We start from the raw sequence: 27591 nt of genomic DNA, 5'->3' as shown, positions 1-27591 counted from the left end.
CCGGCATGGCTCGCTGAGCCTTTGGTTAATTCCTCTTCCTGGTGGGAAATGAGAGTTAAATTTGCCCGTCCAGACACCTCCAGCTAGTCTCTCATTGGTTCTCCCTATTCCTGTTCCTTTTCTGCAGAAATTGCAAACTGGGCCAAACAGGAGGTTAAAGGCACTGACTCTCCAAGTGGGGAGAGTGTTAGTAAAGCGTCTGGAATGTTGCACCCGAGTACCAGGGGACGAAAACTGAGACACATTTGAACACGTTTCCCGATCACACGGTGGATTATACTCTGGGTTCCACATGCATGTTTTAGCTGAAGGAAGAATCCCTTAAACCTGGAGAGTTGAGAACCATGGAATGGGTACCATGCAATATGACTTCAAACGGTCTTCATTTGCTCACCGAACCTCACCAATCCTTTCACTGCTGCCTTTATGCCACTGTACACACGCTTGATTCTCTTTCGGAGACATATAAATCCATAGGTTTTAAGATTCTTACTAGTCAGGTATATTCTTAGGCGTTTAATATGGGGTGTTGAGTCCGCTTCGTTGAGCAAGGAGTAGCTCTTGTCTATTACATATTTGTCTTATGGAAAGGTATCTTTGTTAATTTCAATCTCTGGTTTTCTGCAGCACCCCAACTCACCTTTCCCCTTAAGCAAGCAGAAGTTGGTTTTCTACATTTGAGACCCTGTTCTGTTTTGTAATTCAGTTCCTGTGTAGCCAAGCTTACATTCCGTGTATTAGTGATATCTTATGATGTTTCTTTTTCTGTGTGACTTATTTCACTTAGAATCATCGTACCTGAATCCACTCATTATGCTGCTACGGGCCTGATGACATAGATTTCATTGCTGAGTGATATTGCATTGTACATTAGTACCAGAACTTCTTTATCCATTTTTCGCTTTCTGTGATATTGAACTTTTACCGTAAACGAGGTTTTGTAAACAGAGCCGTCCCCAATTTTGGGGTGGCTGTGTCTTTTTGATTTTAATTTCCCTAAGCTATAGGACCATAAGTGGAAGTGCCCTAGGCTCTGTTGCTTTGTTTTTTAGATGTTTCAGGAAACACCATACACTTCTCCAGAGTGGCTGTTGGCAATTTACATCACGCCCATCAGCATAACAAGGCTCCTAGTTTTCCATGGACTGTCCTGCCTTTCTGGATTTTACACTTTTTTCAGATGGCCCTTTTGACCGGGGGGCAGTGAGACTTCATTGTAGTGTAGATTTCCTTTGCAAGCTTGCTTGGTTGGCCAAAAAGGGCGTATGCGTTTTTTCCTGAATATATTCAGGAAAAAACGCATACGCCCTTTTTGGCCAAGTGCATCATTGTGGACGTTCTGCCTCTTTTCCTATGCTTTACATGCAATTCCAGTCTACCTCCTGAAATCGGTTTCCTGCAATTCTGCCCCGCTTTCAAGTCCTCTTGGCAGCCTTACTTCAATATATTTTTGGATGATAGCTGTCATTTATAACTCTGCAGGTGTGTGAATTACAGGGACCCTGAGCTCCTTTCTTCAACTCGCTTTCTTGTGAGCTGGCCGCAACACCGCAGGATTGCTTCAGGCCCTAGTGTGGTTCCGGCATGGCTCGCTGAGCCTTTGGTTAATTCCTCTTCCTGGTGGGAAATGAGAGTTAAATTTGCCCGTTCAGACACCTCCAGCTAGTCTCTCATTGGTTCTCCCTATTCCTGTTCATTTTCCGCAGAAATTGCAAACTGGGCCAAACAGGAGGTTAAAGGCACTGACTCTCCAAGTGGGGAGAGTGTTAGTAAAGCATCTGGAATGTTGCACCCGAGTACCAGTGGACGAAAAGTGAGACACATTTGAACACGTTTCCCGATCACACGGTGGATCATACTCTGGGTTCCACATGCATGTTTTAGCTGAAGGAAGAATCCCTTAAACCTGGAGAGTTGAGAACCATGGAATGGGTACCATGCAATACGACTTCAAAGGGTCTGCATTTGCTCACCGAACCTCACCAATCCTATCACTGCTGCGTTTATGCCGCTGTACACACGCTTGATTCTCTTTCAGAGACATATAAATCCATAGGTTTTAAGATTCTTACTAGTCAGGTATATTCTTAGGCGTTTAATATGGGGTGTTGAGTCCACTTCGTTGAGCAAGCAGTAGCTCTTGTCTATTACATATTTGGCTTATGGAAAGGTATCTGTGCTAATTTCAATCTCTGGTTTTATGCAGCACCCCAACTCACCTTTCACCTTAAGCAAGCATAAGTTGGTTTTCTACATTTGAGACCCTATTCTGTTTTGTAATTCAGTTCCTGTGTAGCCAAGTTTACATTCCGTGTATTAGTGATATCTTATGATGTTTCTTTTTCTGTGTGACTTATTTCACTTAGAATCATCGTACCTGAATCCACTCATTATGCTGCTACTGGCCTGATGACATAGATTTCATTGCTGAGTGATATTGCATTGTACGTAAGTACCACAACTTCTTTATCCATTTTTTGCTTTCTGCGATATTGAACTTGTACCGTAAACGAGGTTCTTGTAAACAGAGCTGTCCCAAACTTTGGGGTGGCTGTGTCTTTATTTTAATTTCCCTAAGCTATAGGACCATAAGTGGAAGTGCCCTAGGCTCTGTTTCTTTGTTTTTTAGATGTTTCAGGAAACACCATACACTTCTCCAGAGTGGCTGTTGGCAATTTACATCACGCCCATCAGCATAACAAGGCTCCCAGTTCTCCATGGCCTGTCCTGCCTTTGTGGATTTTACACTTTTTTCAGATGGCCCTTTTGACCGGGGGGCAGTGAGACTTCATTGTAGTGCAGATTTCCTTTGCAAGCTTGCTTGGTTGGCCAAAAAGGGCGTATGCGTTTTTTCCTGAATATATTCAGGAAAAAACGCATATGCACTTTTTGGCCAAGTGCATCATTGTGGACGTTCTGCCTCTTTTCCTATGCTTTACATGCAAATCCAGTCTACCTCCTGAAATCGGTTTCCTGCAATTCTGCCCCGCTTTCAAGTCCTCTTGGCAACCTTACTTCAATATATTTTTGGACTATAGCTGTCATTTATAACTCTGCAGGTGTGTGAGTTACAGGGCCCCTGAGCTCCTTTCTTCAACTCGCTTTCTTGTGAGCTGGCCGCAACACCGCAGGATTGCTTCAGGCCCTAGTGTGGTTCCGGCATGGCTCGCTGAGCCTTTGGTTAATTCCTCTTCCTGGTGGGAAATGAGAGTTAAATTTGCCCGTCCAGACTCCTCCAGCTAGTCTCTCATTGGTTCTCCCTATTCCTGTTCATTTTCCGCAGAAATTGCAAACTGGGCCAAACAGGAGGTTAAAGGCACTGACTCTCCAAGTGGGGAGAGTGTTAGTAAAGCGTCTGGAATGTTGCACCCGAGTACCAGGGGACGAAAACTGAGACACATTTGAACACGTTTCCCGATCACACGGTGGATCATACTCTGGGTTCCACATGCATGTTTTAGCTGAAGGAAGAATCCCTTAAACCTGGAGAGTTGAGAACCATGGAATGGGTACCATGCAATATGACTTCAAAGGGTCTGCATTTGCTCACCGAACCTCACCAATCCTATCACTGCTGCGTTTATGCCGTTGTACACACGCTTGATTCTCTTTCGGAGACGTATAAATCCATAGGTTTTAAGATTCTTACTAGTCAGGTATATTCTTAGGCGTTTAATATGGGGTGTTGAGTCCACTTCGTTGAGCAAGCAGTAGCTCTTGTCTATTACATATTTGGCTTATGGAAAGGTATCTGTGCTAATTTCAATCTCTGGTTTTATGCAGCACCACAACTCACCTTTCCCCTTAAGCAAGCATAAGTTGGTTTTCTACATTTGAGACCCTATTCTGTTTTGTAATTCAGTTCCTGTGTAGCCAAGTTTACATTCCGTGTATTAGTGATATCTTATGATGTTTCTTTTTCTGTGTGACTTATTTCACTTAGAATCATCGTACCTGAATCCACTCATTATGCTGCTACGGGCCTGATGACATAGATTTCATTGCTGAGTGATATTGCATTGTACGTAAGTACAACAACTTCTTTATCCATTTTTCGCTTTCTGCGATATTGAACTTGTACCGTAAACGAGGTTCTTGTAAACAGAGCCGTCCCAAACTTTGGGGTGCCTGTGTCTTTTTGATTTTACTTCCCTAATCTATAGGACCATAAGTGGAAGTGCCCTAGGCTCTGTTGCTTTGTTTTTTAGATGTTTCAGGAAACACCATACACTTCTCCAGAGTGGCTTTTGGCAATTTACATCACGCCCATCAGCATAACAAGGCTCCCAGTTCTCCATGGCCTGTCCTGCCTTTCTGGATTTTACACTTTTTTCAGATGGCCCTTTTGACCGGGGGGCAGTGAGACTTCATTGTAGTGCAGATTTCCTTTGCAAGCTTGCTTGGTTGGCCAAAAAGGGCGTATGCGTTTTTTCCTGGGAAAAAACGCATACGCCCTTTTTGGCCAAGTGCATCATTGTGGACGTTCTGCCTCTTTTCCTATGCTTTACATGCAATTCCAGTCTACCTCCTGAAATCGGTTTCCTGCAATTCTGCCCCGCTTTCAAGTCCTCTTGGCAGCCTTACTTCAATATATTTTTGGACGATAGCTGTCATTTAGAACTCTGCAGGTGTGTGAATTACAGGGCCCCTGAGCTCCTTTCTTCAACTCGCTTTCTTGTGAGCTGGCCGCAACACCGCAGGATTGCTTCAGGCCCTAGTGTGGTTCCGGCATGGCTCGCTGAGCCTTTGGTTAATTCCTCTTCTTGGTGGGAAATGAGAGTTAAATTTACCCGGGCAGACACCTCCAGCTAGTCTCTCATTGGTTCTCCCTATTCCTGTTCATTTTCCGCAGAAATTGCAAACTGGGCCAAACAGGAGGTTAAAGGCACTGACTCTCCAAGTGGGGAGAGTGTTAGTAAAGCGTCTGGAATGTTGCACCCGAGTACCAGGGGACGAAAACTGAGACATATTTGAACACGTTTCCCGATCACACGGTGGATCATACTCTGGGTTCCACATGCATGTTTTAGCTGAAGGAAGAATCCCTTAAACCTGGAGAGTTGAGAACCATGGAATGGGTACCATGCAATATGACTTCAAAGGGTCTGCATTTGCTCACCGAACCTCACCAATCCTATCACTGCTGCGTTTATGCCGCTGTACACATGCTTGATTCTCTTTTGGAGACATATAAATCCATAGGTTTTAAGATTCTTACTAGTCAGGTAAATTCTTAGGCGTTTAATATGGGGTGTTGAGTCCACTTCGTTGAGAAAGCAGTAGCTCTTGTCTATTACATATTTGGCTTATGGATAGGTATCTGTGCTAATTTCAATCTCTGGTTTTATGCAGCACCCCAACTCACCTTTCCCCTTAAGCAAGCATAAGTTGGTTTTCTACATTTGAGACCCTATTCTGTTTTGTAATTCAGTTCCTGTGTAGCCAAGTTTACATTCCGTGTATTAGTGATATCTTATGATGTTTCTTTTTCTGTGTGACGTATTTCACTTAGAATCATCGTACCTGAATCCACTCATTATGCTGCTACTGGCCTGATGACATAGATTTCATTGCTGAGTGATATTGCAGTGTACGTAAGTACCACAACTTCTTTATCCATTTTTCGCTTTCTGTGATATTGAACTTGTACCGTAAACGAGGTTCTTGTAAACAGAGCCGTCCCAAACTTTGGGGTGGGTGTGTCTTTTTGATTTTAATTTCCCTAATCTATAGGACCATAAGTGGAAGTGCCCTAGGCTCTGTTGCTTTGTTTTTTAGATGTTTCAGGAAACACCATACACTTCTCCAGAGTGGCTGTTGGCAATTTACATCCCTCCCATCTGCATAACAAGGCTCCCAGTTCTCCATGGCCTGTCCTGCCTTTCTGGATTTTACACTTTTTTCAGATGGCCCTTTTGACCGGGGGGCAGTGAGACTTCATTGTAGTGCAGATTTCCTTTGCAAGCAAGCTTGGTTGGCCAAAAAGGGCGTATGCTTTTTTTCCTGAATATATTCAGGAAAAAACGCATACGCCCTTTTTGGCCAAGTGCATCATTGTGGACGTTCTGCCTCTTTTCCTATGCTTTACATGCAATTCCAGTCTACCTCCTGAAATCGGTTTCCTGCAATTCTGCCCCGCTTTCAAGTCCTCTTGGCAGCCTTACTTCAATATATTTTTGGACGATAGCTGTCATTTAGAACTCTGCAGGTGTGTGAATTACAGGGCCCCTGAGCTCCTTTCTTCAACTCGCTTTCTTGTGAGCTGGCCGCAACACCGCAGGATTGCTTCAGGCCCTAGTGTGGTTCCGGCATGGCTCGCTGAGCCTTTGGTTAATTCCTCTTCTTGGTGGGAAATGAGAGTTAAATTTACCCGTCCAGACACCTCCAGCTAGTCTCTCATTGGTTCTCCCTATTCCTGTTCATTTTCCGCAGAAATTGCAAACTGGGCCAAACAGGAGGTTAAAGGCACTGACTCTCCAAGTGGGGAGAGTGTTAGTAAAGCGTCTGGAATGTTGCACCCGAGTACCAGGGGACGAAAACTGAGACACATTTGAACACGTTTCCCGATCACACGGTGGATCATACTCTGGGTTCCACATGCATGTTTTAGCTGAAGGAAGAATCCCTTAAACCTGGAGAGTTGAGACCCATGGAAAGGGTACCATGCAATATGACTTCAAAGGGTCTGCATTTGCTCACCGAACCTCACCAATCCTATCACTGCTGCGTTTATGCCGCTGTACACACGCTTGATTCTCTTTCGGAGACATATAAATCCATAGGTTTTAAGATTCTTACTAGTCAGGTATATTCTTAGGCGTTTAATATGGGGTGTTGAGTCCACTTCGTTGAGCAAGCAGTAGCTCTTGTCTATTACGTATTTGGCTTATGGAAAGGTATCTGTGCTAATTTCAATCTCTGGTTTTATGCAGCACCTCAACTCACCTTTCCCCTTAAGCAAGCATAAGTTGGTTTTCTACATTTGAGACCCTATTCTGTTTTGTAATTCAGTTCCTGTGTAGCCAAGTTTACATTCCGTGTATTAGTGATATCTTATGATGTTTCTTTTTCTGTGTGACTTATTTCACTTAGAATCAACGTACCTGAATCCACTCATTATGCTGCTACTGGCCTGATGACATAGATTTCATTGCTGAGTGATATTGCATTGTACGTAAGTCCCACAACTTCTTTATCCATTTTTCGCTTTCTGCGATATTGAACTTGTACCGTAAACGAGGTTCTTGTAAACAGAGCCGTCCCAAACTTTGGGGTGGCTGTGTCTTTTTGATTTTAATTTCCCTAAGCTATAGGACCATAAGTGGAAGTGCCCTAGGCTCTGTTGCTTTGTTTTTTAGATGTTTCAGGAAACACCATACACTTCTCCAGAGTGGCTGTTGGCAATTTACATCACGCCCATCAGCATAACAAGGCTCCCAGTTCTCCATGGCCTGTCCTGCCTTTCTGGATTTTACACTTTTTTCAGATGGCCCTTTTGACCGGGGGGCAGTGAGACATCATTGTAGTGCAGATTTCCTTTGCAAGCTTGCTTGGTTGGCCAAAAAGGGCGTATGCGTTTTTTCCTGAATATATTCAGGAAAAAACGCATACGCCCTTTTTGGCCAAGTGCATCATTGTGGACGTTCTGCCTCTTTTCCTATGCTTTACATGCAATTCCAGTCTACCTCCTGAAATCGGTTTCCTGCAATTCTGCCCCGCTTTCAAGTCCTCTTGGGAGCCTTACTTCAATATATTTTTGGACGATAGCTGTCATTTAGAACTCTGCAGGTGTGTGAATTACAGGGCCCCTGAGCTCCTTTCTTCAACTCGCTTTCTTGTGAGCTGGCCGCAACACCGCAGGATTGCTTCAGGCCCTAGTGTGGTTCCGGCATGGCTCGCTGAGCCTTTGGTTAATTCCTCTTCTTGGTGGGAATTGAGAGTTAAATTTACCCGTCCAGACACCTCCAGCTAGTCTCTCATTGGTTCTCCCTATTCCTGTTCATTTTCCGAAGAAATTGCAAACTGGGCCTAACAGGAGGTTAAAGGCACTGACTCTCCAAGTGGGGAGAGTGTTAGTAAAGCATCTGGAATGTTGCACCCGAGTACCAGGGGACGAAATCTGAGACACATTTGAACATGTTTCCCGATCACACGGTGGATCATACTCTGGGTTCCACATGCATGTTTTAGCTGAAGGAAGAATCCCTTAAACCTGGAGAGTTGAGAACCATGGAATGGGTACCATGCAATATGACTACAAAGGGTCTGCATTTGCTCACCGAACCTCACCAATCCTATCACTGCTGCGTTTATCCCGCTGTACACATGCTTGATTCTCTTTCGGAGACATATAAATCCATAGGTTTTAAGATTCTTACTAGTCAGGTATATTCTTAGGCGTTTAATATGGGGTGTTGAGTCCACTTCGTTGAGAAAGCAGTACCTCTTGTCTATTACATATTTGGCTTATGGAAAGGTATCTGTGCTAATTTCAATCTCTGGTTTTATGCAGCACCCCAACTCACCTTTCCCCTTAAGCAAGCATAAGTTGGTTTTCTACATTTGAGACCCTATTCTGTTTTGTAATTCAGTTCCTGTGTAGCCAAGTTTACATTACATGTATTAGTGATATCTTATGATGTTTCTTTTTCTGTGTGACTTATTTCACTTAGAATCATCGTACCTGAATCCACTCATTATCCTGCTATGGGCCTGATGACATAGATTTCATTGCTGAGTGATATTGCATTGTACGTAAGTACCACAACTTCTTTATCCATTTTTCGCTTTCTGCGATATTGAACTTGTACCGTAAACGAGGTTCTTGTAAACAGAGCCGTCCCAAACTTTGGGGTGGCTGTGTCTTTTTGATTTTAATTTCCCTAAGCTATCGGACCATAAGTGGAAGTGCCCTAGGCTCTGTTGCTTTGTTTTTTAGATGTTTCAGGAAACACCATACACTTCTCCAGAGTGGCTGGTCGCAAATTACATCACGCCCATCAGCATAACAAGGCTCCCAGTTCTCCATGGCCTGTCCTGCCTTTCTGGATTTTACACTTTTTTCAGATGGCCCTTTTGACCGGGGGGCAGTGAGACTTCATTGTAGTGCAGATTTCCTTTTCAAGCTTGCTTGGTTGGCCAAAAAGGGCGTATGAGTTTTTTCCTGAATATATTCAGGAAAAAACGCATACGCCCTTTTTGGCCAAGTGCATCATTGTGGACGTTCTGCCTCTTTTCCTATGCTTTACATGCAATTCCAGTCTACCTCCTGAAATCGGTTTCCTGCAATTCTGCCCCGCTTTCAAGTCCTCTTGGCAGCCTTACTTCAATATATTTTTGGACGATAGCTGTCATTTAGAACTCTGCAGGTGTGTGAATTACAGGGCCCCTGAGCTCCTTTCTTCAACTCGCTTTCTTGTGAGCTGGCCGCAACACCGCAGGATTGCTTCAGGCCCTAGTGTGGTTCCGGCATGGCTCGCTGAGCCTTTGGTTAATTCCTCTTCTTGGTGGGAATTGAGAGTTAAATTTACCCGTCCAGACACCTCCAGCTAGTCTCTCATTGGTTCTCCCTATTCCTGTTCATTTTCCGCAGAAATTGTAAACTGGGCCAAACAGGAGGTTAAAGGCACTGACTCTCCAAGTGGGGAGAGTGTTAGTAAAGCGTCTGGAATGTTGCACCCGAGTACCAGGGGACGAAAACTGAGACACATTTGAACACGTTTCCCGATCACACGGTGGATCATACTCTGGGTTCCACATGCATGATTTAGCTGAAGGAAGAATCCCTTAAACCTGGAGAGTTGAGAACCTTGGAATGGGTACCATGCAATATGACTTCAAAGGGTCTGCATTTGCTCAGCGAACCTCACCAATCCTATCACTGCTGCGTTTATGCCGCTGTACACATGCTTGATTCTCTTTCGGAGACATATAAATCCATAGGTTTTAAGATTCTTACTAGTCAGGTATATTCTTAGGCGTTTAATATGGGGTGTTGAGTCCACTTCGTTGAGAAAGCAGTAGCTCTTGTCTATTACATATTTGGCTTATGGAAAGGTATCTGTGCTAATTTCAATCTCTGGTTTTATGCAGCACCCCAACTCACCTTTCCCCTTAAGCAAGCATAAGTTGGTTTTCTACATTTGAGACCCTATTCTGTTTTGTAATTCAGTTCCTCTGTAGCCAAGTTTACATTCCATGTATTAGTGATATCTTATGATGTTTCTTTTTCTGTGTGACATATTTCACTTAGAGTCATCGTACCTGAATCCACTCATTATGCTGCTATGGGCCTGATGAAAGAGATTTCATTGCTGAGTGATATTGCATTGTACGTTAGTACCACAACTTCTTTATCCACTTTTCGCTTTCTGCGATATTGAACTTTTACCGGAAACGAGGTTCTTGTAAACAGAGCCGTCCCAAACTTTGGGGTGGCTGTGTCTTTTTGATTTTAATTTCCCTAAGCTATAGGACCATAAGTGGAAGTGCCCTAGGCTCTGTTGCTTTGTTTTTTAGATGTTTCAGGAAACACCATACACTTCTCCAGAGTGGCTGTTGGCAATTTACATCACGCCCATCAGCATAACAAGGCTCCCAGTTCTCCATGGCCTGTCCTGCCTTTCTGGATTTTACACATTTTTCAGATGGCCCTTTTGACCGGGGGGCAGTGAGACTTCATTGTAGTGCAGATTTCCTTTGCAAGCTTGCTTGGTTGGCCAAAAAGGGCGTATGCGTTTTTTCCTGAATATATTCAGGAAAAAACGCATACGCCCTTTTTGGCCAAGTGCATCATTGTGGACGTTCTGCCTCTTTTCCAATGCTTTACATGCAATTCCAGTCTACCTCCTGAAATCGGTTTCCTGCAATTCTGCCCCGCTTTCAAGTCCTCTTGGCAACCTTACTTCAATATATTTTTGGACGATAGCTGTCATTTATAACTCTGCAGGTGTGTGAATTACAGGGACCCTGAGCTCCTTTCTTCAACTCGCTTTCTTGTGAGCTGGCCGCAACACCGCAGGATTGCTTCAGGCCCTAGTGTGGTTCCGGCATGGCTCGCTGAGCCTTTGGTTAATTCCTCTTCCTGGTGGGAAATGAGAGTTAAATTTCCCGTCCAGACTCCTCCAGCTAGTCTCTCATTGGTTCTCCCTATTCCTGTTCATTTTCCGCAGAATTTGCAAACTGGGCCAAACAGGAGGTTAAAGGCACTGACTCTCCAAGTGGGGAGAGTGTTAGTAAAGCGTCTGGAATGTTGCACCCGAGTACCAGGGGACGAAAACTGAGACACATTTGAACACGTTTCCCGATCACACGGTGGATCATACTCTGGGTTCCACATGCATGTTTTAGCTGAAGGAAGAATCCCTTAAACCTGGAGAGTTGAGAACCATGGAATCGGTACCATGCAATATGACTTCAAAGGGTCTGCATTTGCTCACCGAACCTCACCAATCCTATCACTGCTGCGTTTATGCCACTGTAAACATGCTTGATTCTCTTTCGGAGACATATAAATCCATAGGTTTTAAGATTCTTACTAGTCAGGTATATTCTTTGGCGTTTAATATGGGGTGTTGAGTCCACTTCGTTGAGCAAGCAGTAGCTCTTGTCTATTACGTATTTGGCTTATGGAAAGGTATCTGTGCTAATTTCAATCTCTGGTTTTATGCAGCACCTCAACTCACCTTTCCCCTTAAGCAAGCATAAGTTGGTTTTCTACATTTGAGACCCTATTCTGTTTTGTAATTCAGTTCCTGTGTAGCCAAGTTTACATTCCGTGTATTAGTGATATCTTATGATGTTTCTTTTTCTGTGTGACTTATTTCACTTAGAATCATCGTACCTGAATCCACTCATTATGCTGCTACTGGCCTGATGACATAGATTTCATTGCTGAGTGATATTGCATTGTACGTAAGTACCACAACTTCTTTATCCATTTTTCGCTTTCTGCGATATTGAACTTGTACCGGAAACGAGGTTCTTGTAAACAGAGCCGTCCCAAACTTTGGGGTGCCTGTGTCTTTTTGATTTTAATTTCCCTAATCTATAGGACCGTAAGTGGAAGTGCCCTAGGCTCTGTTGCTTTGTTTTTTAGATGTTTCAGGAAACACCATACACTTCTCCAGAGTGGCTGTTGGCAATTTACATCACGCCCATCAGCATAACAATGCTCCCAGTTCTCCATGGCCTGTCCTGCCTTTCTGGATTTTACACTTTTTTCAGATGGCCCTTTTGACCGGGGGGCAGTGAGACTTCATTGTAGTGCAGATTTCCTTTGCAAGCTTGCTTGGTTGGCCAAAAAGGGCGTATGCGTTTTTTCCTGAATATATTCAGGAAAAAACGCATACGCCCTTTTTGGCCAAGTGCATCATTGTGGACGTTCTGCCTCTTTTCCTATGCTTTACATGCAATTCCAGTCTACCTCCTGAAATCGGTTTCCTGCAATTCTGCCCCGCTTTCAAGTCCTCTTGGCAGCCTTACTTCAATATATTTTTGGACGATAGCTGTCATTTAGAACTCTGCAGGTGTGTGAATTACAGGGCCCCTGAGCTCCTTTCTTCAACTCGCTTTCTTGTGAGCTGGCCGCAAAACCGCAGGATTGCTTCAGGCCCTAGTGTGGTTCCAGCATGGCTCGCTGAGCCTTTGGTTAATTCCTCTTCTTGGTGGGAAATGAGAGTTAAATTTGCCCGTCCAGACACCTCCAGCTAGTCTCTCATTGGTTCTCCCTATTCCTGTTCATTTTCCGCAGAAATTGCAAACCGGGCCAAACAGGAGGTTAAAGGCACTGACTCTCCAAGTGGGGAGAGTGTTAGTAAAGCGTCTGGAATGTTGCACCCGAGTACCAGGGGATGAAAACTGAGACACATTTGAACACGTTTCCCGATCACACGGTGGATCATACTCTGGGTTCCACATGCATGTTTTAGCTGAAGGAAGAATCCCTTAAACCTGGAGAGTTGAGAACCATGGAATGGGTACCATGCAATATGACTTCAAAGGGTCTGCATTTGCTCACCGAACCTCACCAATCCTATCACTGCTGCGTTTATGCCGCTGTACACACGCTTGATTCTCCTTCGGAGACATATAAATCCATAGGTTTTAAGATTCTTACTAGTCAAGTATATTCTTAGGCGTTTAATATGGGGTGTTGAGTCCACTTCGTTGAGCAAGCAGTAGCTCTTGTCTATTACATATTTGGCTTATGGAAAGGTATCTGTGCTAATTTCCATCTCTGGTTTTATGCAGCACCCCAACTCACCTTTCCCCTTAAGCAAGCATAAGTTGGTTTTCTACATTTGAGACCCTATTCTGTTTTGTAATTCAGTTCCTGTGTAGCCAACTTTACATTCCGTGTATTAGTGATATCTTATGATGTTTCTTTTTCTGTGTGACATATTTCACTTAGAATCATCGTACCTGAATCCACTCATTATGCTGCTTCGGGCATGATGACATAGATTTCATTGCTGAATGATATTGCATTGTACGTAAGTCCCACAACTTCTTTATCCATTTTTCGCTTTCTGCGATATTGAACTTGTACCGGAAACGAGGTTCTTGTAAACAGAGCCGTCCCAAACTTTGGGGTGGCTGTGTCTTTTTGATTTTAATTTCCCTAAGCTATAGGACCATAAGTGGAAGTGCCCTAGGCTCTGTTGCTTTGTTTTTTAGATGTTTCAGGAAACACCATACACTTCTCCAGAGTGGCTGTTGGCAATTTACATCACGCCCATCAGCATAACAAGGCTCCCAGTTCTCCATGGCCTGTCCTGCCTTTCTGGATTTTACTCTTTTTTCAGATGGCCCTTTTGACCGGGGGGCAGTGAGACTTCATTGTAGTGCAGATTTCCTTTGCAAGCTTGCTTGGTTGGCCAAAAAGGGCGTATGCGTTTTTTCCTGAATATATTCAGGAAAAAACGCATACGCCCTTTTTGGCCAAGTGCATCATTGTGGACGTTCTGCCTCTTTTCCTATGCTTTACATGCAATTCCAGTCTACCTCCTGAAATCGGTTTCCTGCAATTCTGCCCCGCTTTCAAGTCCTCTTGGCAGCCTTACTTCAATATATTTTTGGATGATAGCTGTCATTTAGAACTCTGCAGGTGTGTGAATTACAGGGCCCCTGAGCTCCTTTCTTCAACTCGCTTTCTTGTGAGCTGGCCGCAACACTGCAGGATTGCTTCAGGCCCTAGTGTGGTTCCGGCATGGCTCGCTGAGCCTTTGGTTAATTCCTCTTCTTGGTGGGAATTGAGAGTTAAATTTACCCGTCCAGACACCTCCAGCTAGTCTCTCATTGGTTCTCCCTATTCCTGTTCCTTTTCTGCAGAAATTGCAAACTGGGCCAAACAGGAGGTTAAAGGCACTGACTCTCCAAGTGGGGAGAGTGTTAGTAAAGCGTCTGGAATGTTGCACCCGAGTACCAGGGGACGAAAACTGAGACATATTTGAACACGTTTCCCGATCACACGGTGGATCATACTCGGGGTTCCACATGCATGTTTTAGCTGAAGAAAGAATCCCTTAAACCTGGAGAGTTGAGAACCATGGAATGGGTACCATGCAATATGACTTCAAAGGGTCTGCATTTGCTCACCGAACCTCACCAATCCTATCACTGCTGCATTTATGCCGCTGTACACATGCTTGATTCTCTTTCGGAGACATATAAATCCATAGGTTTTAAGATTCTTACTAGTCAGGTATATTCTTAGGCGTTTAATATGGGGTGTTGAGTCCACTTCGTTGATAAAGCAGTAGCTCTTGTCTGTTACATATTTGGCTTATGGAAAGGTATCTGTGCTAATTTCAATCTCTGGTTTTATGCAGCACCCCAACTCACCTTTCCCCTTAAGCAAGCATAAGTTGGTTTTCTACATTTGAGACCCTATTCTGTTTTGTAATTCAGTTCCTCTGTAGCCAAGTTTACATTCCATGTATTAGTGATATCTTATGATGTTTCTTTTTCTGTGTGACATATTTCACTTAGAATCATCGTACCTGAATCCACTCATTATGCTGCGATGGGCCTGATAAAAGAGATTTCATTGCTGAGTGATATTGCATTGTACGTAAGTACCACAACTTCTTTATCCACTTTTCGCTTTCTGCGATATTGAACTTTTCCCGGAAACGAAGTTCTTGTAAACAGAGCCGTCCCAAACTTTGGGGTGGCTGTGTCTTTTTGATTTTAATTTCCCTAAGCTATAGGACCATAAGTGGAAGTGCCCTAGGCTCTGTTGCTTTGATTTTTAGATGTTTCAGGAAACACCATACACTTCTCCAGAGTGGCTGTTGGCAATTTACATCACGCCCATCAGCATAACAAGGCTCCCAGTTCTCCATGGCCTGTCCTGCCTTTCTGGATTTTACACATTTTTCAGATGGCCCTTTTGACCGGGGGGCAGTGAGACTTCATTGTAGTGCAGATTTCCTTTGCAAGCTTGCTTGGTTGGCCAAAAAGGGCGTATGCGTTTTTTCCTGAATATATTCAGGAAAAAACGCATACGCCCTTTTTGGCCAAGTGCATCATTGTGGACGTTCTGCCTCTTTTCCAATGCTTTACATGCAATTCCAGTCTACCTCCTGAAATCGGTTTCCTGCAATTCTGCCCCGCTTTCAAGTCCTCTTGGCAACCTTACTTCAATATATTTTTGGATGATAGCTGTCATTTATAACTCTGCAGGTGTGTGAATTACAGGGACCCTGAGCTCCTTTCTTCAACTCGCTTTCTTGTGAGCTGGCCGCAACACCGCAGGATTGCTTCAGGCCCTAGTGTGGTTCCGGCATGGCTCGCTGAGCCTTTGGTTAATTCCTCTTCCTGGTGGGAAATGAGAGTTAAATTTGCCCGTCCAGACTCCTCCAGCTAGTCTCTCATTGGTTCTCCCTATTCCTGTTCATTTTCCGCAGAATTTGCAAACTGGGCCAAACAGGAGGTTAAAGGCACTGACTCTCCAAGTGGGGAGAGTGTTAGTAAAGCGTCTGGAATGTTGCACCCGAGTACCAGGGGACGAAAACTGAGACACATTTGAACACGTTTCCCGATCACACGGTGGATCATACTCTGGGTTCCACATGCATGTTTTAGCTGAAGGAAGAATCCCTTAAACCTGGAGAGTTGAGACCCATGGAATCGGTACCATGCAATATGACTTCAAAGGGTCTGCATTTGCTCACCGAACCTCACCAATCCTATCACTGCTGCGTTTATGCCACTGTAAACATGCTTGATTCTCTTTCGGAGACATATAAATCCATAGGTTTTAAGATTCTTACTAGTCAGGTATATTCTTAGGCGTTTAATATGGGGTGTTGAGTCCACTTCGTTGAGCAAGCAGTAGCTCTTGTCTATTACGTATTTGGCTTATGGAAAGGTATCTGTGCTAATTTCAATCTCTGGTTTTATGCAGCACCTCAACTCACCTTTCCCCTTAAGCAAGCATAAGTTGGTTTTCTACATTTGAGACCCTATTCTGTTTTGTAATTCAGTTCCTGTGTAGCCAAGTTTACATTCCGTGTATTAGTGATATCTTATGATGTTTCTTTTTCTGTGTGACTTATTTCACTTAGAATCATCGTACCTGAATCCACTCATTATGCTGCTACTGGCCTGATGACATAGATTTCATTGCTGAGTGATATTGCATTGTACGTAAGTACCACAACTTCTTTATCCATTTTTCGCTTTCTGCGATATTGAACTTGTACCGGAAACGAGGTTCTTGTAAACAGAGCCGTCCCAAACTTTGGGGTGCCTGTGTCTTTTTGATTTTAATTTCCCTAATCTATAGGACCGTAAGTGGAAGTGCCCTAGGCTCTGTTGCTTTGTTTTTTAGATGTTTCAGGAAACACCATACACTTCTCCAGAGTGGCTGTTGGAAATTTACATCACGCCCATCAGCCTAACAAGGCTCCCAGTTCTCCATGGCCTGTCCTGCCTTTCTGGATTTTACACTTTTTTCAGATGGCCCTTTGACCCGGGGGCAGTGAGTCTTCATTGTAGTGCAGATTTCATTTGCAAGCTTGCTTGGTTGGCCAAAAAGGGCGTATGCGTTTTTTCCTGAATATATTCAGGAAAAAACGCATACGCCCTTTTTGGCCAAGTGCATCATTGTGGATGTTCTGCCTCTTTTCCTATGCTTTACATGCAATTCCAGTTTACTTCCTGAAATCGGTTTCCTGCAATTCTGCCCCGCTTTCAAGTCCTCTTGGCAGCCTTACTTCAATATATTTTTGGACAATAGCTGTCATTTATAACTCTGCAGGTTTGTGAATTACAGGGCCCCTGAGCTCCTTTCTTCAACTCGCTTTCTTGTGAGCTGGCCGCAACACCGCAGGATTGCTTCAGGCCCTAGTGTGGTTCCGGCATGGCTCGCTGAGCCTTTGGTTAATTCCTCTTCCTGGTGGGAAATGAGAGTTAAATTTGCCCATCCAGAAACCTCCAGCTAGTCTCTCATTGGTTCTCCCTATTCCTGTTCATTTTCCGCAGAAATTGCAAACTGGGCCAAACTGGAGGTTAAAGGCACTGACTCTCCAAGAGGGGAGAGTGTTAGTAAAGCGTCTGGAATGTTGCACCCGAGTACCAGGGGACGAAAACTGAGACACATTTGAACACGTTTCCCGATCACACGGTGGATCATACTCTGGGTTCCACATGCATGTTTTAGCTGAAGGAAGAATCCCTTAAACCTGGAGAGTTGAGACCCATGGAATGGGTACCATGCCATATGACTTCAAAGGGTCTGCATTTGCTCACCGAACCTCACCAATCCTATCACTGCTGCGTTTATGCCGCTGTACACATGCTTGATTCTCTTTCGGAGACATATAAATCCATAGGTTTTAAGATTCTTACTAGTCAGGTATATTCTTAGGCGTTTAATATGGGGTGTTGAGTCCACTTCGTTGAGCAAGCAGTAGCTCTTGTCTATTACATATTTGTCTTATGGAAAGCTATCTGTGTTAATTTCAATCTCTGGTCTTATGCAGCACCCCAACTCACCTTTCCCCTTAAGCAAGCATTAGTTGGTTTTCTGCATTTGAGACCGTTTTCTGTTTTCTAATTCCGTTCCTGTGTAGCCAAGCTTACATTCCGTGTATTAGTGATATCTTATGATGTTTCTTTTTCTGTGTGACTTATTTCACTTAGAATCATAGTACCTGAATCCACTCATTATCCTGCTATGGGCCTGATGACATAGATTTCATTGCTGAGTGATATTGCATTGTACGTTAGTACCACAACTTCTTTATCCATTTTTCGCTTTCTGTGATATTGAACTTGTACCGTAAATGAGGTTCTTGTAAACAGAGCCGTCCCAAATTTTGTGGTGGCTGTGTCTGTTTGATTTTAATTTCCCTAAGCTATAGGACCATAAGTGGAAGTACCCTAGGCTCTCTTGCTGTGTTTTTTAGATGTTTCAGGAAACACCATACACTTCTGCAGATAGGCTGTTGGCAATTTACATCCCGCCCATCAGCCTAACTAGGCTCCCAGTTCTCCATGGCCTGTCCTGCCGTTCTGGATTTTACACTTTTTTCAGATGGCCCTTTTGACCGGGGGGCAGTGAGACTTCATTGTAGTGCAGATTTCCTCTGCAAGCTTGCTTGGTTGGCCAAAAAGGGCGTATGTGTTTTTTCCTGAATATATTCAGGAAAAAACGTATACGCCCTTTTTGGCCAAGTGCATCATTGTGGACGTTCTGACTCTTTTCCTATGCTTTACATACAATTCCAGTCTACCTCCTGAAATCAGTTTCCTGCAATTCTGCTCCGCTTTCAAGTCCTCTTGGCAGACTTACTTCAATATATTTTTGGACGATAGCTGTCATTTAGAACTCTGCAGATTTGTGAATTACAGTGCCCCTGAGCTCCTTTCTTCAACTCGCTTTCTCGTGAGCTGGCCGCAACAGTGCAGGATTGCTTCAGGCTGTAGTTTGCTACTGGCATGGCACGCTGAGGCTTTGGTTAATTCCTCTTCCTGGTGGGAAATGAGAGTTAAATTTGCCCGTCCAGACACCTCCAGCTAGTCTCTCATTGGTTCTCCCTATTCCTGTTCATTTTCTGCAGAAATTGCAAACTGTGCCAAACAGGAGGTTAAAGGCACTGACTCTCCAAGTGGGGAGAGTGTTAGTAAAGCGTCTGGAATGTTGCACCCGAGTACCAGGGGACGAAAACTGAGACACATTTGAACACGTTTCCCGATCACATGGTGGATCATACTCTGGGTTCCACATGCATGTTTTAGCTGAAGGAAGAATCCCTTAAACCTGGAGAGTTGAGACCCATGGAATGGGTACCATGCAATATGACTTCAAAGGGTCTGCATTTGCTCACCGAACCTCAACAATCCTTTGTCTGCTGCGTTTATGCCGCTGTACACATGCTTGATTCTCTTTCGGAGACATATAAATCCATAGGTTTTAAGATTCTTACTAGTCAGGTATATTCTTAGGCGTTTAATATGGGGTGTTGAGTCCACTTCGTTGAGCAAGCAGTAGCTCTTGTCTATTACATATTTGGCTTATGGAAAGGTATCTGTGCTAATTTCAATCTCTGGTTTTATGCAACACCCAACTCACCTTTCCCCTTAAGCAAGCATAAGTTGGTGTTCTACATTTGAGACCCTATTCTGTTTTGTAATTCAGTTCTTGTGTAGCCAAGTTTACATTCCGTGTATTAGTGATATCTTATGATGTTTCTTTTTCTGTGTCACATATTTCACTTAGAATCATCGTACCTGAATCCACTCATTATGCTGCTATGGGCCTGATGACAGAGATTTCATTGCTGAGTGATATTGCATTGTACGTTAGTACCACAACTTCTTTATCCATTTTTCGCTTTCTGCGATATTGAACTTGTACCGTAAACGAGGTTCTTGTAAACAGAGCCGTCCCAAACTTTGGGGTGGCTGTGTCTTTTTGATTTTAATTTCCCTAAGCTATAGGACCATAAGTGGAAGTGCCCTAGGCTCTGTTGCTTTGTTTTTTAGATGTTTCAGGAAACACCATACACTTCTCCTGAGTGGCTGTTGGCAATTTACATCCCGCCCATCAGCATAAGAAGGCTCCCAGTTCTCCATGGCCTGTCCTGCCTTTCTGGATTTTACACATTTTTCAGATGGCCCTTTTGACCGGGGGGCAGTGAGACTTCATTGTAGTGCAGATTTCCTTTGCAAGCTTGCTTGGGTGGCCAAAAAGGGCATATGCGTTTTTTCCTGAATATATTCAGGAAAAAACGCATACGCGCTTTTTGGCCAAGGGCATCATTGTGGACGTTCTGCCTCTTTTCCTATGCTTTACATGCAATTCCAGTCTACCTCCTGAAATTGGTTTCCTGCAATTCTGCCCCGCTTTCAAGTCCTCTTGGGAGCCTTACTTCAATATATTTTTGGACGATAGCTGTCATTTATAACTCTGCAGGTTTGTGAATTACAGGGCCCCTGAGCTCCTTTCTTCAACTCGCTTTCTTGTGAGCTGGCCGCAACAGCGCAGGATTGCTTCAGGCCCTAGTGTGGTTCCGGCATGGCTCGCTGAGCCTTTGGTTAATTCCTCTTCTTGGTGGGAAATGAGAGTTAAATTTGCCCGTCCAGACACCTCCAGCTAGTCTCTCATTAGTTCTCCCTATTCCTGTTCATTTTCCGCAGAAATTGCAAACTGGGCCAAACAGGAGGTTAAAGGCACTGACTCTCCAAGTGGGGAGAGTGTTAGTAAAGCGTCTGGAATGTTGCACCCGAGTACTAGGGGACGAAAACTGAGACACATTTGAACACGTTTCCCGATCACACGGTGGATCATACTCTGGGTTCCACATGCATGTTTTAGCTGAAGGAAGAATCCCTTAAACCTGGAGAGTTGAGAACCATGGAATGGGTACCATGCAATATGACTTCAAAGGGTCTGCATTTGCTCACCAAACCTCACCAATCCTATCACTGCTGCGTTTATGCCGCTGTACACACGCTTGATTCTCTTTCGGAGATATATACATCCATAGGTTTTAAGATTCTTACTAGTCAGGTATATTCTTAGGCGTTTAATATGGGGTGTTGAGTCCACTTCGTTGAGCAAGCAGTAGCTCTTCTCTATTACATATTTGGCTTATGGAAAGGTATCTGTGCTAATTTCAATCTCTGGTTTTATGCAGCACCCCAACTCACCTTTCCCCTTAAGCAAGCATAAGTTGGTTTTCGACATTTGAGACCCTATTCTGTTTTGTAATTCAGTTCCTGTGTAGCCAAGTTTACATTCCGTGTATTAGTGATATCTTATGATGTTTCTTTTTCTGTGTGACTTATTTCACTTAGAATCATCGTACCTGAATCCACTCATTATGCTGCTACTGGCCTGATGACATAGATTTCATTGCTGAGTGATATTGCATTGTACGTAAGTACCACAACTTCTTTATCCATTTTTCGCTTTCTGCGATATTGAACTTGTACCGGAAACGAGGTTCTTGTAAAGAGAGCCGTCCCAAACTTTGGGGTGGCTGTGTCTTTTTGATTTTAATTTACCTAATCTATAGGACCATAAGTGGAAGTGCCCTAGGCTCTGTTGCTTTGTTTTTTAGATGTTTCAGGAAACACCATACACTTCTCCAGAGTGGCTGTTGGAAATTTACATCACGCCCATCAGCCTAACAAGGCTCCCAGTTCTCCATGGCCTGTCCTGCCTTTCTGGATTTTACACTTTTTTCAGATGGCCCTTTGACCCGGGGGCAGTGAGTCTTCATTGTAGTGCAGATTTCATTTGCAAGCTTGCTTGGTTGGCCAAAAAGGGCGTATGCGTTTTTTCCTGAATATATTCAGGAAAAAACGCATACGCCCTTTTTGGCCAAGTGCATCATTGTGGATGTTCTGCCTCTTTTCCTATGCTTTACATGCAATTCCAGTTTACTTCCTGAAATCGGTTTCCTGCAATTCTGCCCCGCTTTCAAGTCCTCTTGGCAGCCTTACTTCAATATATTTTTGGACAATAGCTGTCATTTATAACTCTGCAGGTGTGTGAATTACAGGGCCCCTGAGCTCCTTTCTTCAACTCGCTTTCTTGTGAGCTGGCCGCAACACCGCAGGATTGCTTCAGGCCCTAGTGTGGCTCCGGCATGGCACGCTGAGCCTTTGGTTAATTCCTCTTCCTGGTGGGAAATGAGAGTTAAATTTGCCCATCCAGAAACCTCCAGCTAGTCTCTCATTGGTTCTCCCTATTCCTGTTCATTTTCCGCAGAAATTGCAAACTGGGCCAAACTGGAGGTTAAAGGCACTGACTCTCCAAGAGGGGAGAGTGTTAGTAAAGCGTCTGGAATGTTGCACCCGAGTACCAGGGGACGAAAACTGAGACACATTTGAACACGTTTCCCGATCACACGGTGGATCATACTCTGGGTTCCACATGCATGTTTTAGCTGAAGGAAGAATCCCTTAAACCTGGAGAGTTGAGAACCATGGAATGGGTACCATGCAATATGACTTCAAAGGTTCTGCATTTGCTCACCGAACCTCACCAATCCTATCACTGCTGCGTTTATGCCGCTGTACACACGCTGGATTCTCTTTCGGAGACATATAAATCCATAGGTTTTAAGATTCTTACTAGTCAGGTATATTCTTAGGCGTTTAATATGGGGTGTTGAGTCCACTTCGTTGAGCAAGCAGTAGCTCTTGTCTATTACATATTTGTCTTATGGAAAGCTATCTGTGTTAATTTCAATCTCTGGTCTTATGCAGCACCCCAACTCACCTTTCCCCTTAAGCAAGCATTAGTTGGTTTTCTGCATTTGAGACCGTTTTCTGTTTTCTAATTCCGTTCCTGTGTAGCCAAGCTTACATTCCGTGTATTAGTGATATCTTATGATGTTTCTTTTTCTGTGTGACTTATTTCACTTAGAATCATAGTACCTGAATCCACTCATTATCCTGCTATGGGCCTGATGACATAGATTTCATTGCTGAGTGATATTGCATTGTACGTTAGTACCACAACTTCTTTATCCATTTTTCGCTTTCTGTGATATTGAACTTGTACCGTAAATGAGGTTCTTGTAAACAGAGCCGTCCCAAATTTTGTGGTGGCTGTGTCTGTTTGATTTTAATTTCCCTAAGCTATAGGACCATAAGTGGAAGTACCCTAGGCTCTCTTGCTGTGTTTTTTAGATGTTTCAGGAAACACCATACACTTCTGCAGATAGGCTGTTGGCAATTTACATCCCGCCCATCAGCCTAACTAGGCTCCCAGTTCTCCATGGCCTGTCCTGCCGTTCTGGATTTTACACTTTTTTCAGATGGCCCTTTTGACCGGGGGGCAGTGAGACTTCATTGTAGTGCAGATTTCCTCTGCAAGCTTGCTTGGTTGGCCAAAAAGGGCGTATGTGTTTTTTCCTGAATATATTCAGGAAAAAACGTATACGCCCTTTTTGGCCAAGTGCATCATTGTGGACGTTCTGACTCTTTTCCTATGCTTTACATACAATTCCAGTCTACCTCCTGAAATCAGTTTCCTGCAATTCTGCTCCGCTTTCAAGTCCTCTTGGCAGACTTACTTCAATATATTTTTGGACGATAGCTGTCATTTAGAACTCTGCAGGTTTGTGAATTACAGTGCCCCTGAGCTCCTTTCTTCAACTCGCTTTCTCGTGAGCTGGCCGCAACAGTGCAGGATTGCTTCAGGCTGTAGTTTGCTACTGGCATGGCACGCTGAGGCTTTGGTTAATTCCTCTTCCTGGTGGGAAATGAGAGTTAAATTTGCCCGTCCAGACACCTCCAGCTAGTCTCTCATTGGTTCTCCCTATTCCTGTTCATTTTCTGCAGAAATTGCAAACTGTGCCAAACAGGAGGTTAAAGGCACTGACTCTCCAAGTGGGGAGAGTGTTAGTAAAGCGTCTGGAATGTTGCACCCGAGTACCAGGGGACGAAAACTGAGACACATTTGAACACGTTTCCCGATCACATGGTGGATCATACTCTGGGTTCCACATGCATGTTTTAGCTGAAGGAAGAATCCCTTAAACCTGGAGAGTTGAGACCCATGGAATGGGTACCATGCAATATGACTTCAAAGGGTCTGCATTTGCTCACCGAACCTCAACAATCCTTTGTCTGCTGCGTTTATGCCGCTGTACACATGCTTGATTCTCTTTCGGAGACATATAAATCCATAGGTTTTAAGATTCTTACTAGTCAGGTATATTCTTAGGCGTTTAATATGGGGTGTTGAGTCCACTTCGTTGAGCAAGCAGTAGCTCTTGTCTATTACATATTTGGCTTATGGAAAGGTATCTGTGCTAATTTCAATCTCTGGTTTTATGCAACACCCAACTCACCTTTCCCCTTAAGCAAGCATAAGTTGGTGTTCTACATTTGAGACCCTATTCTGTTTTGTAATTCAGTTCTTGTGTAGCCAAGTTTACATTCCGTGTATTAGTGATATCTTATGATGTTTCTTTTTCTGTGTCACATATTTCACTTAGAATCATCGTAACTGAATCCACTCATTATGCTGCTATGGGCCTGATGACAGAGATTTCATTGCTGAGTGATATTGCATTGTACGTTAGTACCACAACTTCTTTATCCATTTTTCGCTTTCTGCGATATTGAACTTGTACCGTAAACGAGGTTCTTGTAAACAGAGCCGTCCCAAACTTTGGGGTGGCTGTGTCTTTTTGATTTTAATTTCCCTAAGCTATAGGACCATAAGTGGAAGTGCCCTAGGCTCTGTTGCTTTGTTTTTTAGATGTTTCAGGAAACACCATACACTTCTCCAGAGTGGCTGTTGGCAATTTACATCCCGCCCATCAGCATAAGAAGGCTCCCAGTTCTCCATGGCCTGTCCTGCCTTTCTGGATTTTACACATTTTTCAGATGGCCCTTTTGACCGGGGGGCAGTGAGACTTCATTGTAGTGCAGATTTCCTTTGCAAGCTTGCTTGGGTGGCCAAAAAGGGCATATGCGTTTTTTCCTGAATATATTCAGGAAAAAACGCATACGCGCTTTTTGGCCAAGGGCATCATTGTGGACGTTCTGCCTCTTTTCCTATGCTTTACATGCAATTCCAGTCTACCTCCTGAAATTGGTTTCCTGCAATTCTGCCCCGCTTTCAAGTCCTCTTGGGAGCCTTACTTCAATATATTTTTGGACGATAGCTGTCATTTATAACTCTGCAGGTTTGTGAATTACAGGGCCCCTGAGCTCCTTTCTTCAACTCGCTTTCTTGTGAGCTGGCCGCAACAGCGCAGGATTGCTTCAGGCCCTAGTGTGGTTCCGGCATGGCTCGCTGAGCCTTTGGTTAATTCCTCTTCTTGGTGGGAAATGAGAGTTAAATTTGCCCGTCCAGACACCTCCAGCTAGTCTCTCATTAGTTCTCCCTATTCCTGTTCATTTTCCGCAGAAATTGCAAACTGGGCCAAACAGGAGGTTAAAGGCACTGACTCTCCAAGTGGGGAGAGTGTTAGTAAAGCGTCTGGAATGTTGCACCCGAGTACCAGGGGACGAAAACTGAGACACATTTGAACACGTTTCCCGATCACACGGTGGATCATACTCTGGGTTCCACATGCATGTTTTAGCTGAAGGAAGAATCCCTTAAACCTGGAGAGTTGAGAACCATGGAATGGGTACCATGCAATATGACTTCAAAGGGTCTGCATTTGCTCACCAAACCTCACCAATCCTATCACTGCTGCGTTTATGCCGCTGTACACACGCTTGATTCTCTTTCGGAGATATATACATCCATAGGTTTTAAGATTCTTACTAGTCAGGTATATTCTTAGGCGTTTAATATGGGGTGTTGAGTCCACTTCGTTGAGCAAGCAGTAGCTCTTCTCTATTACATATTTGGCTTATGGAAAGGTATCTGTGCTAATTTCAATCTCTGGTTTTATGCAGCACCCCAACTCACCTTTCCCCTTAAGCAAGCATAAGTTGGTTTTCGACATTTGAGACCCTATTCTGTTTTGTAATTCAGTTCCTGTGTAGCCAAGTTTACATTCCGTGTATTAGTGATATCTTATGATGTTTCTTTTTCTGTGTGACTTATTTCACTTAGAATCATCGTACCTGAATCCACTCATTATGCTGCTACTGGCCTGATGACATAGATTTCATTGCTGAGTGATATTGCATTGTACGTAAGTACCACAACTTCTTTATCCATTTTTCGCTTTCTGCGATATTGAACTTGTACCGGAAACGAGGTTCTTGTAAAGAGAGCCGTCCCAAACTTTGGGGTGGCTGTGTCTTTTTGATTTTAATTTACCTAATCTATAGGACCATAAGTGGAAGTGCCCTAGGCTCTGTTGCTTTGTTTTTTAGATGTTTCAGGAAACACCATACACTTCTCCAGAGTGGCTGTTGGAAATTTACATCACGCCCATCAGCCTAACAAGGCTCCCAGTTCTCCATGGCCTGTCCTGCCTTTCTGGATTTTACACTTTTTTCAGATGGCCCTTTGACCCGGGGGCAGTGAGTCTTCATTGTAGTGCAGATTTCATTTGCAAGCTTGCTTGGTTGGCCAAAAAGGGCGTATGCGTTTTTTCCTGAATATATTCAGGAAAAAACGCATACGCCCTTTTTGGCCAAGTGCATCATTGTGGATGTTCTGCCTCTTTTCCTATGCTTTACATGCAATTCCAGTTTACTTCCTGAAATCGGTTTCCTGCAATTCTGCCCCGCTTTCAAGTCCTCTTGGCAGCCTTACTTCAATATATTTTTGGACAATAGCTGTCATTTATAACTCTGCAGGTGTGTGAATTACAGGGCCCCTGAGCTCCTTTCTTCAACTCGCTTTCTTGTGAGCTGGCCGCAACACCGCAGGATTGCTTCAGGCCCTAGTGTGGCTCCGGCATGGCACGCTGAGCCTTTGGTTAATTCCTCTTCCTGGTGGGAAATGAGAGTTAAATTTGCCCATCCAGAAACCTCCAGCTAGTCTCTCATTGGTTCTCCCTATTCCTGTTCATTTTCCGCAGAAATTGCAAACTGGGCCAAACTGGAGGTTAAAGGCACTGACTCTCCAAGAGGGGAGAGTGTTAGTAAAGCGTCTGGAATGTTGCACCCGAGTACCAGGGGACGAAAAGTGAGACACATTTGAACACGTTTCCCGATCACACGGTGGATCATACTCTGGGTTCCACATGCATGTTTTAGCTGAAGGAAGAATCCCTTAAACCTGGAGAGTTGAGACCCATGGAATGGGTACCATGCCATATGACTTCAAAGGGTCTGCATTTGCTCACCGAACCTCACCAATCCTATCACTGCTGCGTTTATGCCGCTGTGCACATGCTTGATTCTCTTTTGGAGACATATAAATCCATAGGTTTTAAGATTCTTACTAGTCAGGTATATTCTTAGGCGTTTAATATGTGGTGTTGAGTCCACTTCGTTGAGCCAGGAGTAGCTCTTGTCTATTACATATTTGCCTTATGGAAAGGTATCTGTGTTAATTTCAATCTCTGGTTTTATGCAGCACCCCAACTCACCTTTCCCCTTAAGCAAGCATAAGTTGGTGTTCTACATTTGAGACCCTATTCTGATTTGTAATTCAGTTCCTGTGTAGCCAAGTTTACATTCCGTGTATTAGTGATATCTTAT

General features: G+C 43.9%; 1 long non-coding RNA gene across 1 annotated transcript in view; it reads left to right on the top strand.

Moving 5' to 3' along the window:
- The window catches only part of LOC137217938 (uncharacterized), a 579620-nt gene that overhangs the window by 270364 nt on the left and 281665 nt on the right, over window positions 1–27591 (top strand). The window lies entirely within an intron of this gene.

This window comes from Pseudorca crassidens, assembly GCF_039906515.1.
Source record: "Pseudorca crassidens isolate mPseCra1 chromosome 1 unlocalized genomic scaffold, mPseCra1.hap1 SUPER_1_unloc_6, whole genome shotgun sequence".
In the NCBI taxonomy this organism is placed as follows: domain Eukaryota; kingdom Metazoa; phylum Chordata; class Mammalia; order Artiodactyla; family Delphinidae; genus Pseudorca; species Pseudorca crassidens.
The sequence above is the reverse complement of the archived record's forward strand: the minus strand, read 5'-3'. Positions and strand labels throughout refer to the sequence as shown.